The sequence below is a fragment of the Fundulus heteroclitus genome, chromosome 2, assembly GCF_011125445.2.
Source record: "Fundulus heteroclitus isolate FHET01 chromosome 2, MU-UCD_Fhet_4.1, whole genome shotgun sequence".
Lineage (NCBI taxonomy): Eukaryota > Metazoa > Chordata > Actinopteri > Cyprinodontiformes > Fundulidae > Fundulus > Fundulus heteroclitus.
The window spans coordinates 10,486,086-10,501,525 of NC_046362.1; the positions used below are offsets into that span (position 1 = coordinate 10,486,086).

A 15,440-nucleotide genomic window follows, 5' to 3' on the forward strand; every position below is an offset into this window, starting at 1 on the left:
ACAAGATGCAGTGCCAGATTGCGCACAGCTTCGAGGGAACAGTGCAATAATGTTGTAAACCGCCCGGACAACAGACCTGTGAGCTTCTGCCAGCTGTTATCAGCTTCACGGACAGCTCAATAACGGGGTTCTGTCCACGCAATGCTTCGCTGGGTGAACGCACACTGAAACAGCAAAACAACATAAAAAAAACATGTGTTCAGTCTTTTTTGTCTATAAGTTAATGTTTCAATTAAGTGGTACAAGAGCAGCATATAGTTTTCACAAGCCTAGAGATCTCCCTTGCAGATATGGATGGTAATGTTTACTTCTTGGTTCATGTCGATCAATATGACTTACTATTTAAAATTTATATATAAGTCACACATGGCTATAAGTCACAGGATCAGTCAAACTATGAACAAAAGTGAGAAAAATATGGTATTGCACTTTGCCCGATATCAACACATTCCTGAAAACCTCTCAAACTATTTTTTTTTTTTTAAATGTGTGGTCCATACTTGTTAGGAATCTCAGTTTTTTTGTCAATTAAGTAGTGCAGTGCACAGGTGAAGCAGGGAGGCAATTAGGCATGGCACAGGTGGACTATATGAGACTGATTAGAGTAGAGAGAAGGCAGGAGAGCTGTGGCTGCACAAAAGCAAAAACATGGCATGAGAAAATGCGAATAATTACACTTTCATCAGTTTAGTAGGAGGAAGATCAAAGGGGCAGTCTGTAGGTTTCATAGAATTAACTATTTTGTTCAGAAGAGAGTAAGACTCTGGTTCAAACTGCTCAATTACAGCAGAATAAGCAATTCCGCCTTTCTGCGTTGACACCAGACTTCCTATGTTGTCCTGCTGTTCAGCCAACGCTCAGCTCTGGGTTGGAAACGTTTGAATTTAACAGGGGCAACACAGTCCAGGATCTCAGGTCAAGCCTTGTAAAAGGAGGAGAGAAAATTGACCTACTGATGAGTGAAACTGAGTCCATGAAATCAGCAGTAAACTGTTCAGCAGTGGTTGAGGTGAGTATGTGATGACAATCTATGGCCAGTGGATAGAAAGCTGCTAATAGAAAGAGAATAGAAAATTTATGACTAAGATGGCAGCCTCAGAAATTACACAGTATGAAATGGAGAGTCCATGGTCTGTAACAAGGTCCACAGTATGCCTGGGGTGATGCATTGGTCCATTTGATGACCGTGTTAGATTAATAAAAGTCAAAAGCCTTGGAAACCCAGAGGCCTGTGGGTCAGTAGGGCAACAAACATGTTATAGACATAAAGAATCATAGGAATAAAATAAGAAAGCAATACAAAAAATGCTCCAAACTTTAGTAAACTGCTGCTCATAAAAATTACGTAAATACATTAAATATGTTTCTGAACTAGTGTGTTGTTTTTTTCTGCTGTGGGTGTAGAGTGACAGAATATAAAAACATCACTTATTAGGAATACTTTTGCAAAACATATACATGTAGACATCAAACAACAACCTAATTTTACCTGTAGGAACACAACATAGAACTAATGTTTTGTATGTGTTGCATTGGAATAAGATAATATTTTAGTATGAAGCAATTTCAAGAACGTGCAGTTCCATTAATTAAAAAAAATAGCAAAACGAATGAGGTTGTCTTTAAGACGTGAAACCATGACACAAGTGTGGGGGAAATCATTCCCACACTGCACATAAAGAATAGATTTCCTATCCTGGAAATAAACTCAAACCACAGTCATAAATCAAAACAATGTATATTTGACCTCCTGGCCAGTTTCCTAAATGGCTGCCAGTCACTTTGATTAAAGGCATCCCCATCATTAAAAACCCTATTACCCCAGGTTCAAATTAACTGAATGCAACCACCTTACACTACCTAACATGAGCAGCACACTGGGGCTCCATGTTCATGCTGTCATGTTGACTCCGAGTGCTCCAACATAACCTTAAAATATCTGATATAACAGTTTGGAAATTGTTTTCTTAACACTGTGTATCATTCATTTTTGTTAGCAGATGTTTTTATAACCTTCACTTGGTTTTGTTTCTAGTAGAATGTCATGATTTAGGATTTTGTTTGTTTTGCTTTGGATCAGACCCTCAGCCACCAGCCACTATCCAATCAGCTCAGCCACCAGTCAATTAGCCCGCATCAACTCCACCTGCTGCCAGTAATTACATTCAACTCTGCTCACCTGTTCTGGGCTACATATACCTGCCTCAGCCAGGTAAATGTAGCCCAGTCTCATTTTGTCTACTGTAGTGTGAAGTTCTGATGTTTGCGTCTGCAATTTAATGTAATCTACTTCTTCCTCCATCTTTGAAATATTTCTTCTTCTTCTTCTGCTGCTGCAGTCAGCAGAAATAAATCAGAAACAATAACCCACCCTACATCAAACATTTGCTCTTTCTCCCTGATTTATTCATTCTAACAGCTAAATTATGTATAGAACTATAGAAAAAAACTAGAACATTTCTGAAGAAATTTTAGAAGGGGTCTGCACGTGGAGTTCTGGACCAGAGCCAAAGCTTATGTGGGTGAGTCAGGGTGAGGTTGAGGGTAAAACCTACTTGTGTGTGGCAGAGACTTTTGGTTAAGTTTTATAATCATGGGTGGTTGGGTAGTACTGAGTAGTTTCTGTGACTTTGGTGTCTGTGAAGCCTTTCTGCAGTGCGTGGTAGGGGGAAGAAGGGGCAAAAATATGTATTTATATATAATTATATTTAACACCTTATCATTCTGAGATGCTTTGTCGGAGCTGGTCCAAAGTCATTATGGCGCTTTCTCTTTAAAGGGTGTACAAGCCTGGAAAAGCAGAACTTTGTAGGACTTTCCTAGGGCTGCTTCCGATTAGCAACATGCTAGCTGTTAACCGATAAAAGCGTTGTGTTCAATATCACAGGGAGATGGTCAAAATACTCCACAGTGAAGTGTGTGTAAAAATAGGGGGAAAATATTCAAGGTCACCAAAGATCATCTTCCAGATCGGCCTCCTTCAGCAACACAGCCACATTGAAACGGGGCCCAAAACTCCACATTTGACCATAACGTGGTGTAGTGCTATTACCCACAGGTTGGTGGTGCAAGAAATCAGTGCAAAGTCCTCATAAAGGCAGTAGAACACGTGTCTCTGAGAGAGAGCGAGAGAGATGCACGGAACAGTAACTCAGACACATACAACTACAGAAATCCATGTAAAGTCTTCTTAAAAGTAGAACTTAGGGGTGTGTGTGTGTGTGTGTGTGTGTACAGATATTAGACGGCCTCATATATCTATGGAAGTCTATATTAAGTCCTCACAAATATAGTTAATACTGCGTGAGGGTGTGTGCGTGCATATGTGTGAGTTGGTGTTTATGCATGTGCATGCTTGTCTGTGTCATCCAAAGACAGAACTATGTAGCTATGGAATTATGTAGAAAGTCCTCACAAATATGGCTAATACTGTGTGTGAATTTGAAAAGGCAATAGGTACACCATTCTGGTCTTTTTGTGTTGTGCAATCAGCAGGGGCTTGGGTAAAAACTGTAAGAGCTACAGCAATTATAAAAGTATTTGTTTTAAAGCAGAAAGGTGAATCACCAAACTGATCGGAAATGGTGATCCGAGAGCAAAAACTGTGGCCATAAGGGCAAGTTAAAAATGTGTTTTCAGCGAGAGAGCCAGACTGCTGCATTGCAATGGCAGGTCCCAAATATAGAATTTATTTTTTCAGGGAGCCGGTTCCTCTATTCATTAGCAGACCTCTAACGTTAAATCTGGAGATGGAAAATGAGGACCCTACGCATATTTTAAAGACTAAAGAATTTGAAGTTCTACAGTATTTCAGCCAAGCTGAATATGCAATGCAAAAGTCTATTATGCAGACACATTGCAAAAACAAAAGTACAGAGAAACAAATTGGCTCTGCCTGTAAAAATGTGAATGCTTTTTTTTTAACACAAGGCTGTTATCTCTCCTATTTTTATAATATTTTATGGTAGCCCAGGGTAGGGCTGAAGGCAGCTACTCATCAAACTTATGCACTCAAACATCATCTTATGCTGCATTAAAGGATCAAATCAGTGAAAACGAAAGTCTTCCAATATTTGCAGATACTATATTATTTACAACATTCTTTTCTCTACTTGTAAAATGTTCTTTCGGAGGCTACTTGCAATAGAAGTTAAACATGTGGTTGATAGACATTTAGGAATAAAAGGCTTAAAGGTAATTAAATTGTACCCTGTAATTTCTGTACAATGCGACAACTTTATTTGAAACAGATCATAGAGTATTGCCACATAAAGAGTCTGTAATATTTTGCAATCTCAGTTGTCTCAAAAAATCAAAATAAAGTTGATGTGAATTCCAGTGATGTAATAATGATGAAATAAAGACAAAACTCCCGGCTTGTGCATAACATGGGAAGTACTTAAAGTTACCTCAACTAATCGTTTGCTTTGTAGCTCTGATTATTAGCATAATATTCATACCATGTCTGCCTAGCAGCAGCATGACATGCTTTAGGATAATCACGAGGACTGATTGTTCTGAAAGTTGTTAAAGCACTAAAAGTGCTCACACCAAAAGGTATCATGTACTCAATGTAATTAAAATAAATCTACTCTGTAATCGCTTCTTCACAAATCACCCAAAACATTCTGGATGTGGCACTGCAGAAGAAATTTTAATGTATTCCATTATAGTACAGTAGCAGATGTTCATACCTTTTACATACTTCATTAAAAACAGCTGTGGCCAGATACACCTAAGGAATGCCATGCTTACGGGAACCATTAAGCTGCTATTTAAGCAGAAGAGGCACACACTGATGATCATTCAAAGTCAGAACAACATAATTGATTCACACCAAATATTCTGAAAATAAAAAGCTGTTTCCATAGATTAAAATGCATACCATTATAACATTATCATCATCCTAAGCAGCAAGCAGAAACTAACTGTCTGGGCACACTGCTGCTGCATAAAAATCCCAAATCAATCCACAGGAGACAAATTTCTGCAGCCAGTGTTCTACAGAATGCAGATAGGACACTCAAAAATAACGATGAGGATGACAGTGATGCATGGCGTATTCACTATTAGTAAAATCTGCATTTTCCTGCTATATGTCTTTCCCCAGAGTATTTCACTGCTCCATTTCCTGATTTTTACAATCAGCAAGACTTGTAGGATAGAAATTAAAACTAATAGCAGTATTTAGCAGCAGCCCCTGTGTGATTTGTATGTAGCTTCAATTTTAGTCAAAGTGACACTTTCTGGGCCGTGGAATAGTCACCCTTTGGAGAAACAAAGTAATCAGTGCAAAAGGTGGAGTGAGTTGCGCAGCATGATGGGTTGTAGTGATCTGACCCATTTTTATGTCTCTGTGTGGATAATTCAAATGCCCAAGGACAATTTGTTTCAGGTTATCAGGTTAGTGCCTGATCATGTTTCAACACACTGAATACACGGTGCTACTGTTCATTTTGTAATCTTTTGCTTCCAAAAACCCAGACTTCCTAATTACCTTTAGAAAATGCATTTTTTTTTCTAAATATTTCTGTAAATTTGTTAGGGTCTTTTACATAGCATAAGGGGGATCACCACCTTTTAAGAGCCATAAATCCTATGAACACATTGTTTTCACCATTCCCATTGTGTTTTATTTCAAATATGTAATTCTAATAGCTTTTGATGTGAAAAAAAAAAAAAAAAACAACTTTGGCACTATCTTTCTTTACAACAGGAAGTAAGGATCATATATGGATTATGACATGCCATCTGGTTTTGCAGCGTATGGACCCCTTTCATGATGGTTAAGAAACACATTTGGAACCTTAAATGGACGCATGCCTACCTATTGGGAACTTGAATAAAGGATGTAACAGTTTTCCTGAAAAAGTTCAGCTATCCAGGAAAGGTGGGCAAGCTTCATGGAAGGTAACAGGTGAAGAGGAGAGAATTCTTGGCAGAACCATCTCTATGTCCGAAAAACGTTTTGCTCCAGGATTAATTAAAAAATTGGAATCCGGTATTTAAATCATCCAAACCTGAAGCAGGGTGACACAAGCCAGACTACCAAGGAAATTGCAGTTTATAAATAAATTTATCAGGTAATAAAATTATTTCTATTTAGACGGCTGTCACTTTTCCTGTAATTAATATAAGTGCAAACTATTTGCTGCTGTTAACAGATAATGGTAATGATACCCCTGAGCAAATCGTTGGATTTAGAAGTCCCAATTACTTTAATTGGCACACTTGTATAAAATCAAACACCGAGCCATTCAGGCCTTTCAAAGTTTGCTTCCACAAATTTTGGAAAAAATGTGTGAAAGAATAGGAAGCAATGGCTACAGACAACCAAACTTCATACGGTCTTCAGTTTGACTTAAGAAAAGTGTATAGAGAGCTTTATGGGTGGGTTTTAAAGGACAAATAGCTGCAGCCAAGCCTTGCATTATCAATGCAATGCAAACTGTTGGATGCAGTGATGTAAAGCACACCAGTCTTGGGTTCTGGAGAACTGCCGTCGTGTTTTCTGGAGTTATGGATCATGACTCTGTTTCTAGTTTGGCAGTTGTGAGGGGAACGACACTTGTACACTGTATCAAGCACTATGGGCATCTTTTATTGTATGAAATGGCAAGGCAAGTTTATTTACGTAGCACTTCTCAGTAGCAAGGCGATTCAAAGTGCTGAAAAGTGTTTTGCAGATAAAGTCTGTCTGATTAATTGAAGTATAAAACTTAATATAGAGAGAATTGTGCTGTGGGGCTTTTTTCAGAAGTTGGGCTGGTCTCCTTGGTGCCGATGATAAGAATCCTTAATGCTTCAGTATATATTCAGTATCTTTTTAGTTTTTGCAATTTAATGCTCCAAACTCAAAAGACATTTAACTGGAGAGCAACTCGTAAGCATCTTACGGTCTTCACTGGGCTGCTTTCCTACCGTTTTCATTGATCCATATAGTTTTTCTGACATCTTACTTTGAGCTCTCTAAGAAAAAAGGGGGAAACTCACAAGCCCATGTCAACATCTGACAGCGGGGACTGCACACTCCGCTTCCATCTATCCACATGGCAAATGTCTACTCCCTAGTGAACAAAACAGACAAGCTTCTCCTCAGCCCAAGAAACTTAGACTGCTGACCTCTGCTTCACCAAAACTGGCTCGGAGAACGCATCCTGGACTGTTCTTTATAAAAAAAAAAGGGAATAGTTGGAATCGGCTTTTAAAGCAGCACCATGTAACTTTTAGTCACTAGACCTGTAACATCCAGGGGTCTCATTTATAAAACATTGCGTGAAATCCGTACTAAAACGGTACGTACGGCAAGACAAATAAAACGGAGGAAACCTGTCATAGATGGATATTGATAATGTTAGCCTCTACTATGTACTTATGTGAAGAGACATGAATATATATTCTGTATTTCTTTAGGACGTAGGAAGGATTGCCGTTCCCTTATTTGGAATGAGTTTCTGTTTTTGCTTTGTATGCACTTAGTTGCAGTCCATTTCCTTTGAGGAAACCAGTTGAAAACCAGATGCTAAGCTGTGTCCGGGTTACATATAGATAAAGCTGACACCCACAAAGGGAAACCTCCTGACAGGATGAAGCTTAGAGCATAAAAAGAGGTGGAGTCTGTTGTTTTGTGCCACAGTTCTGTCATATCTCTTAAAGATAAGGCATAGCTGTGATCTAGTGCTGGGGGTAAATGGATTCCCTGTATTATTCACGTTTTTGTTGCTATTATTTTTGGCATATTATGGAATAAATATTGTTAATCTTAACCTTCTTTCTAATTTTTCATTGTTTGGAGAACTAATCCCTCTCCAATAAAGAAACCGGGGCAATGATTGACCCAAATTCTTTTTTAATTCAGATTTATATAAATGCACCTGCACACAAGCACAACGCTGTACCTGAACATTTGCACACCAGGTTCCACCTTATGTTCTGCCCTCTACATTCTCAGATTCAGCCATAAATAGTCATTATTTACTAGTTCCATTATTTATTAGTTCTGGCTGCTCTGTGATCCAGATATTTATCTCTGTGGATTATTTTATCTTTAAAAAAATATTCAAGACATTCTTGCATATATGCTAATTATACAAACATTCTTTTTATTTAATTTATATTTAAAATGATTTGTTCATGCAGATTTCTTTAAAGTGTTAATGTCACAGTTATGCTTAACAGCAGCAGAGCATTTTCACAACTCACAACCTTTTCCTTTTTACATGTCAAAAAACAACAACACATATACTGCATACCAAATGTTTGTAAGCTGTGAGCTCTGTAACCAAAGTCAATGTCCTTGATTGTGCACCGTCATGGCTTTAAAAGATTCTGATTCAGCCATAAATGAGAATGTTCTCTAAGTAAGGACTTGACATCCAGCTCAGATTTTCTTGCTGTAGCTGCAAATTCCAACTCCAATCCTAATTCCCAACCCAATGCCCCACGTTACCCAACTGCTGTAGTTTTAAGGTTAGCCTTATGAGAATGGGGTTTTTCCAGGATTTAATTGTGTGTCTATGTCTCTCCTGATTGGCTCCCTGCTGGGAGCAGTTTGGAGTGAAGCCTCACACATGGAGCTAGTTTGGGTCATCAACCTGGGAGGATGGATGATTACACACATCTACTTGCTTCCCTCCGAATTTGAGAATTCTCCACAAAGCTGTAAGCCCTTTACTCCTACTAGCCACTTTCAACATTCGATCTCTCTTGGTTGCGCTTCTAACGTGTCTCTCCTCTTCCAGACGAACCCTGGACCAGAACCCGGAGAGAGAACTATTGCCTTATTTACGTACCCTTGTGCATATTGTAAATAAATCTTTCAGTTCACTTTGGTTTTCGTGTGCGATTCTTCATTTGGGCCAGAATCCTCCCGCCCAACATAACTGGGTTACAGTTGGGAATCAAGGTTTCAGTTAGGTTTAAGATGGAGTACATTACAGCAAATTCAATTAAGTTATGAACAAAAAATAGACTGAGAGGATAAGGGCAGAAAATGACACCTGCCCCCAGATACTGATTGTTTTGACTGTCCTAACTTTGTGCACCAACATGGCATGAAATACACAGCAGATACAACAAACTGCAAGTCAGTTTAGAAGTTGAAGAAAATGACAAATGTTTTTAAGACATACAGTGTGAGCTGATTTACTTTTTCCTCCTTTTGATAAAAATATCTTAGTAACAAGCTGTGGAAGTTAAATGTTTTCTTTTTTTATTCATTTCTTCTTCTTGCTCTGTAGGCAGTTGACAACCCATGTCAACTACTCCGATAAGATTTTCATATTTGCTGAATGGAGGGCTTTGATTACACAGACTTAAAAAGATATGCTGCAAGCATATAAATATGTTCATGTATGTCTGTGAGGTATAAATAGGAATTTGCAAACCCGGGGGCGGGTATGGGGAAAATGCTAACCTGGCAAACCAGATTGATAATGTGTACTACACATTATCAATGTGTATATCAAGTTTTTACCTAAAAGCTATTTGGCAATCACCTTTTTGGAAAAAAATAAAAGGCTCTTTCTTTCAAAAATGTCCATTGTATATTTAAATTGAATAACAATGTTGGTTTATTGATTAGGAATTGGGTGTTTTAATGCAGCTTTAAGTGATTAACAGACAAAACTACATGGGTTAATAACTCAGTCAAAATGAGACATGAGCGATTAAAAGTGCAAATAAAACATTTCAGAAAGCCTTAAGAAATACTAACCATGACCTTTTTGAAAGATTAGAAGAAAGTCTGGCTTCCTGAAAGCAACTTTGAACCTACATTGTTGATTGTGCTCAAGTTGTTGACTGACATGTTAAAAAAAAAAAACATTTTTGACCTTTTTGACCTTACCTTTTTGAATTGCTGTAGATTATAGGCATACTTAGATCAAAAACACCGCAGTTGCTATGAGAGCCTATAGCCTTTCTTTGGCTGTGGTATATTTTCATTATCAGGATGATGTTAGGATCAGTGTTGTCAAACGCTCTGCGGAGCACTCTTAAATCAGTATCCACGAATAATAAAGCCTGCACAATCATTTGCAACCTACTGTCACAAAGTTTGAGGTTGAGGTCCCTCGTCAAGGTCAGTCACTATAAAAAGACTGTGCTGAGCAGGTGATTGCATTTTTAGCTCTGCTTTTATATTCACTTTGTGCATAATCCGTTCACCACACACATTTTCTCCTGTTTTTGTGACAGTAGAGGGCCACATTTTGGAGTTGAAATACACATTTTTTGTAAAGCTACTATCGAAACTTCAAAAGATCTAGAGTTCTAAAACACCAAACGCACACCATAATGGCAGTAAAAGATAAACACATTAATGGCTAAAATAGAGGCCATGTTCTGAGGAGGACAACTGATTGAAATGATGAATTCAGAATCTGCATTTTTAGGCTTTGATGTGTGCACCTTTCCATCCGTTTTCAAGCACAGCACATTATAATATGGGTCTATTTCAGTATCCACACAGAAAAAAAATGAGAGAGGGGCATTTGGGAAAAAGAGATTGTTGCAGAATAACTGAATTTATGAAGCAAAACTATTTATACATATCCTTTGAACTTTTTTTTTTTTTACCTTTTTCTTCATCACAGCTTCAAACTTCATTGAACAATGCCATAAAAACTTCTTCCCCATTATAGATTTATTCTGTTTTTGCTCCCTCTCCCCATATGTTTGACATTGCCAAGCACATTATAAAACCAGAATTAGGCCATCAAATAATAAACACATTTTTATAAGCTGATTTTATTAATTAAGAAAAAAAAAAACTATAAAGATCATTCGGATCATATGTTAAAAGTAATTACCCCATAATAACTGTTTGTGACATCTTGTTGGCCATCAGGTGTTTACAATAACTGCTCATCAGTGTCCTACATTGCTGTTGAGGTTTGGCCCACACTATTTGAAGAACTGCTTTAATTCAGGCACAAGATTTCATTTTGTCATTCCATGACAAACGTTTGTATCATCATCCTGCAAAAAAGCCAATGTGCACTTGAACTTACGGTCACAAATTAGTAGCCAGACATTGTCTGGTTTGTTCATTTAGGTCAAATCCTCCTGGCCCTGAAGCAAAGAAGCAGGCCCAGATCATCACTGTTTCGCCATTATGTTTGACTGGCGATATCATGTTTATTTTTTAATTTTTTATGAAAAGCTGTGTTAGCTTTACATCCAATATAACAGTTTGTGCGCCTACCAAACAAATTCCACTTTTGCCTGCAAAATATTCCTCCAAAAGTTTGGTGGATCATCAAATGCTGTTTGAGGGACGGGCCTATTCTTGGTCAACAGTGGTTTTTTTCTTGGAACTTTACCATTGGTGTAGTATTAGCCCAGCATCTTCCTTATTGTTGAGACACGAACACTGACTTTATAGGGGACATAATATACTTTTTTATGCCTTTCTTTTAACATTGAAATCATTCGGTTGGGGTCAGTCTGATTCTACAGTATGTGGTTGGGTTAGAACGCAGCACAGTGTGCATTACGCCGAAATCATTACTCTATGATATCCTCAGCTTCACTTCCATCCTCACCCTCCTGTAGCAGAGCCTGGGGGCAGAAAAAGGGCTGAACTCTGAGGAGCAAGGCCTTGTGACAGGATACTCATTATTTGGCACAAATGCCCTGTTATCAGTAACCCAGAATAAACCTGAACAAAATGCTTAATCCCATGCCTTGTCAACTATTTTAAAATTGTTTAAATACAATTTAAATCCTCTATTTTAGTTAGTTGGTAAAAAAATAAAGAAATAATGCACAGCCATTAGGAGAAATACAAATTTGTGTAAGACAGAGAATAATGTATTATTGAAATTTGGTAACAATGGGAAATACCAGTCAAAGCACAGACTTTTATATAAATGGTAAATTGATTGAATTTATATGGCACTGTGCTTGTCATACTGACCGCTTTACCCTAGAGCCACAGTCACTCAATATCACTCACTAACACCCACACATTCATTGAATGGAAACGGAGGAAATAATTGAAACTGGAAGCAAACCCACAACCTTCCGTTTGCACAGACAACTACTCTACCCACTGAGTCACAGCCATCTCGCTATATTTATTATTCTGTTGTTGAAAGTGGAAGCAGACTGCATTATAATAAGTTATTTCAGACACAGACCCTAACCGTGACTTATGAATAAGGAAAAGCAAAACATTACAGGAATTCTAATTGGATTCAAAGAAACAAATGAATGAAGGTTAAAAAGTAGGACATTTGCATACAACAAAAAGTTTGGCTTAGTTTTCCATAATTGTATGTCTTTTTCAGTTTTGAGAACACAAGCGTTTTCATCAGAGATTGTTTTTTTTAGGGTTTTTGTGGCACTAGAGATTAATTTTTTCAAAGTAGGCTGCCAGTATAGGGGGTTTAAGAGAGGAAGGAAGACATGTGGTAAAGGACTTCAGGGCAGAATTCTATTCAATTACATTTTATTTATATATCTATATAACTAATGGTTAAATGTTCAAAAGAATTGTAGTTGTTAATTTTCCTGGGACTAATTAAGAAATCAGACTGAAAAATGGTTGCTGCTCCTCCTTGTCCTGTAGTTCTGAGAATGGGGAAATTTAAATAATTAGAGAGAGTAACTCATTTATACTAACGTAGTCCTCTTGTAGTCTGGTTTCTGTGCGACAAAATTAATCAATCTGATTATCAGAAATCAATTCATTAACTACAAAGTATTTGGAGGGAGAGACCTTATTTTTAATAAACCATATTTAAATATTTTATGTTTTGGTTCAAGTTGAGTCGTATTGATTTTTATGAGACATTTAAGATTTGCTCCTTTTAGATACGTTTTTAATCTGTTCAGTTTTGGCCGTGGGAAAGACACCGTCTCAATGGGGGAAATGGGTGGGTAACAGTACAGATGCTGCGGAGAGGTGTGTTAAACTACGGCACTGCTTCCTGGTCTGGACCCTGGGTTCAATAAACCTGGGTCAGCGGCATCAAGGACTAAGGCCTCCGTGCATGGGTGGTGCTTACTTTGCTATAATTTTCACCAATCATCTTCCGTTTACCCGGGGTCGGGTCGCGGGGGTAGCAGCTTCAGTAGGGAGGCCCAGACGTCCCTCTCCCCAGCCACTTGGGCCAGCTCCTCCGGGGGAATCCCAAGGCCTGGGTATCCTCACCCTATCTCTAAGGGAGAACCCAGACACACTATGGAGAAAACTCATTTCGGCCTCTTGTATCACAGTATATCAAAAAGCAAAATAGATACACAAGGAACCTGTAGAATGTTTATTGAAATTTCAAATTTTTCCTCTAGCTATGCTTTAAAATATTTACAAGGTACGAAATGTTTCTTAGAAACAATAAAAGGATTTCTGCCAATTATGACACACAAACACATCCTGCAAAGGGTTTGAATACACAGAGCCAAGATAACGGCAAGATTGAGACAACAAAGGATTAGACTTCTCAGCTAATCCTTAAAACTATTCACATGCATAAATAATAGGTTCGCAGCTGGCTGTAAACTGAGTCTCTGTTTAATAGTAAATGAATTAAATATGAAATGCCTTTAGTAAGTTTTTCATTATTCATTAAAGTTGGATTTATTTCCCTCTGAGGGTTGTAGTTTTTCTGCTATATCAACGACTTTTTGCATCTGTGAATATTTTCATACTACGATGCCATGCAGCTTTTTTTTCTGTAGTATAAAATAATTAACTAGATTTCAAGACTTTGAGTCTCACTGAGCTGGATTGAGAGTTTCACTTTTACTCTTTTAATATTAGTGTAAGGCTTTTCAAGTTCTAGAACCTGCACCTGAACTCATGCAAACTCATTCAAATACAACAGAGTTTCATTTAAAAAGCAAACAGTATCAAAGTCATCTCTGCTTGGCACTGCATTTCAGAGGTGCAAACCTCACAGGAGCCTTTCCAAGAAGCACCTAACATTTCTGAGAAAAATAGGTATTACCTGTATTAAGTGATAACTATCATATATCACACTGCAATCAGCACAGTTTTTATTGATTAATTTAGTTAGTTTACATTCTACTCACAGAGTGCTTAAGGTTTAGGGTTTGGTCATGTATCCGTACACTGCCTCCGCTGGTCACCTCTAAGTTGCACTGGTGTCAGGATGTGCACGACTGGCACTCAAACTAATACAGGATAAGAGATGCAGCCATAATATGCATGCAACCGTGTAATTAAAAGCAAGTATATTTTCTGCCTAAGAGGCCATAGCAAGCATCACAAAGCTCAAGTCTGTGGCTACGAGCCAAAGCAGTCTCAGGGAAGTTTATGAAACTGTCACAAGGCATAGTTTTTATTAGTGATTTTATAAATAAAACTCCATTTTCTGTTGGTGTAAAATAACAGCATTATAGAGTAATAGCTCACGACATTGCTAGGATTCTCAGGAGGTAATGTAATTTTTCAATAGATTAAAAATAAAGCCTGTGAGGCAGCTAGATAGGTTTCATTTGGGTTTGTCCCTATGAATGGGGTTATTTTTTTTAATAAAATTAAGGTGTTTGGGGTTGGGAAACGTGAATCTAAAGAACAAAATGTAATTTTTGGACAAAAGGGTTCTTAAAATAAGGTAGTTAAACACCAAAATGCTATTTATTATGAATATACCACAACAAGTACTGCAATACAGATTCTGTATAATGAATTTGTGCTTTCATGACACTACTTTTTTTCAGATTTTCTCTTTTTAAAATTATTCTATTATCCTTGTGCGTGCGTGGGTTCTCTCTAGGTTGTCCGGCTTCCTCCCACAGTCCAAAAACATGACTGTTAGGTTAATTGGCTTCTCTAAATTCTCCTTAGGTGTGAGTGTGTGCATGAATGGCTGTTTGTCCTGTTTGTCTCTGTGTTGCCCTGCGACAGACTGGAGACCTGTCCAGGGTGTACCCCACCTCTCACCCAGTGAACGCTGGAGATAGGCACCAGCACCCCCCGTGACCCCATGAGGGACTAAGTGGTTTGGAAAGTGGATGGATATATGGATGGATGTAAAATTTAAAATGCTTTTAAACGCCCTCATATATCTGGAAATGTATGGCCTCTATGTTTAATTTTGGTCATGTTTGTCATGTTTTTTGTAAACAGGGTGTCTCTGTTTGAGGATTACTGAAGATATCCGACAGGAAGGAGACCCCAGGCAGAGCCTGAAGATGCTGAAGGGTGTATATCTAGCCCTTCTGGTCATTGAATGCTTTAGGATCCCCCAAAGTGAGCTGGAGAGTGTCACAGAGGAAAAACAAGTCTGGGTTTCCCTTCTAGATCTGCTACCAGAAAATGGATGATTGGTAACACATTAAGCTGGCTAAAATTATATCCTAATTATGTGGGACAAATTATGCCCATAATGGCAGAGCCAAACCCAGGATCTAAGCCAAAGTAGCAGTCTATGGGTTTAATTATCTCAAAACAGGTTGACAAATGTACA

At 38.0% G+C, this 15,440-nt stretch overlaps 1 long non-coding RNA gene across 2 annotated transcripts; it reads left to right on the forward strand.

The window, feature by feature from the left end:
* The first annotated feature begins 601 nt into the window (after positions 1-601).
* LOC118565054 lies at positions 602-8,787 on the forward strand. Of its 2 annotated transcripts, none has more exons than XR_004932147.1 (3): positions 602-1,009; positions 8,551-8,661; positions 8,742-8,787. It is a non-coding gene; the product is annotated as an uncharacterized LOC118565054 (long non-coding RNA). The 2 variants fall into 2 exon arrangements; XR_004932148.1 differs by lacking the exon at positions 602-1,009 and adding an exon at positions 2,402-2,522.
* The last annotated feature ends 6,653 nt before the right edge of the window (positions 8,788-15,440 follow it).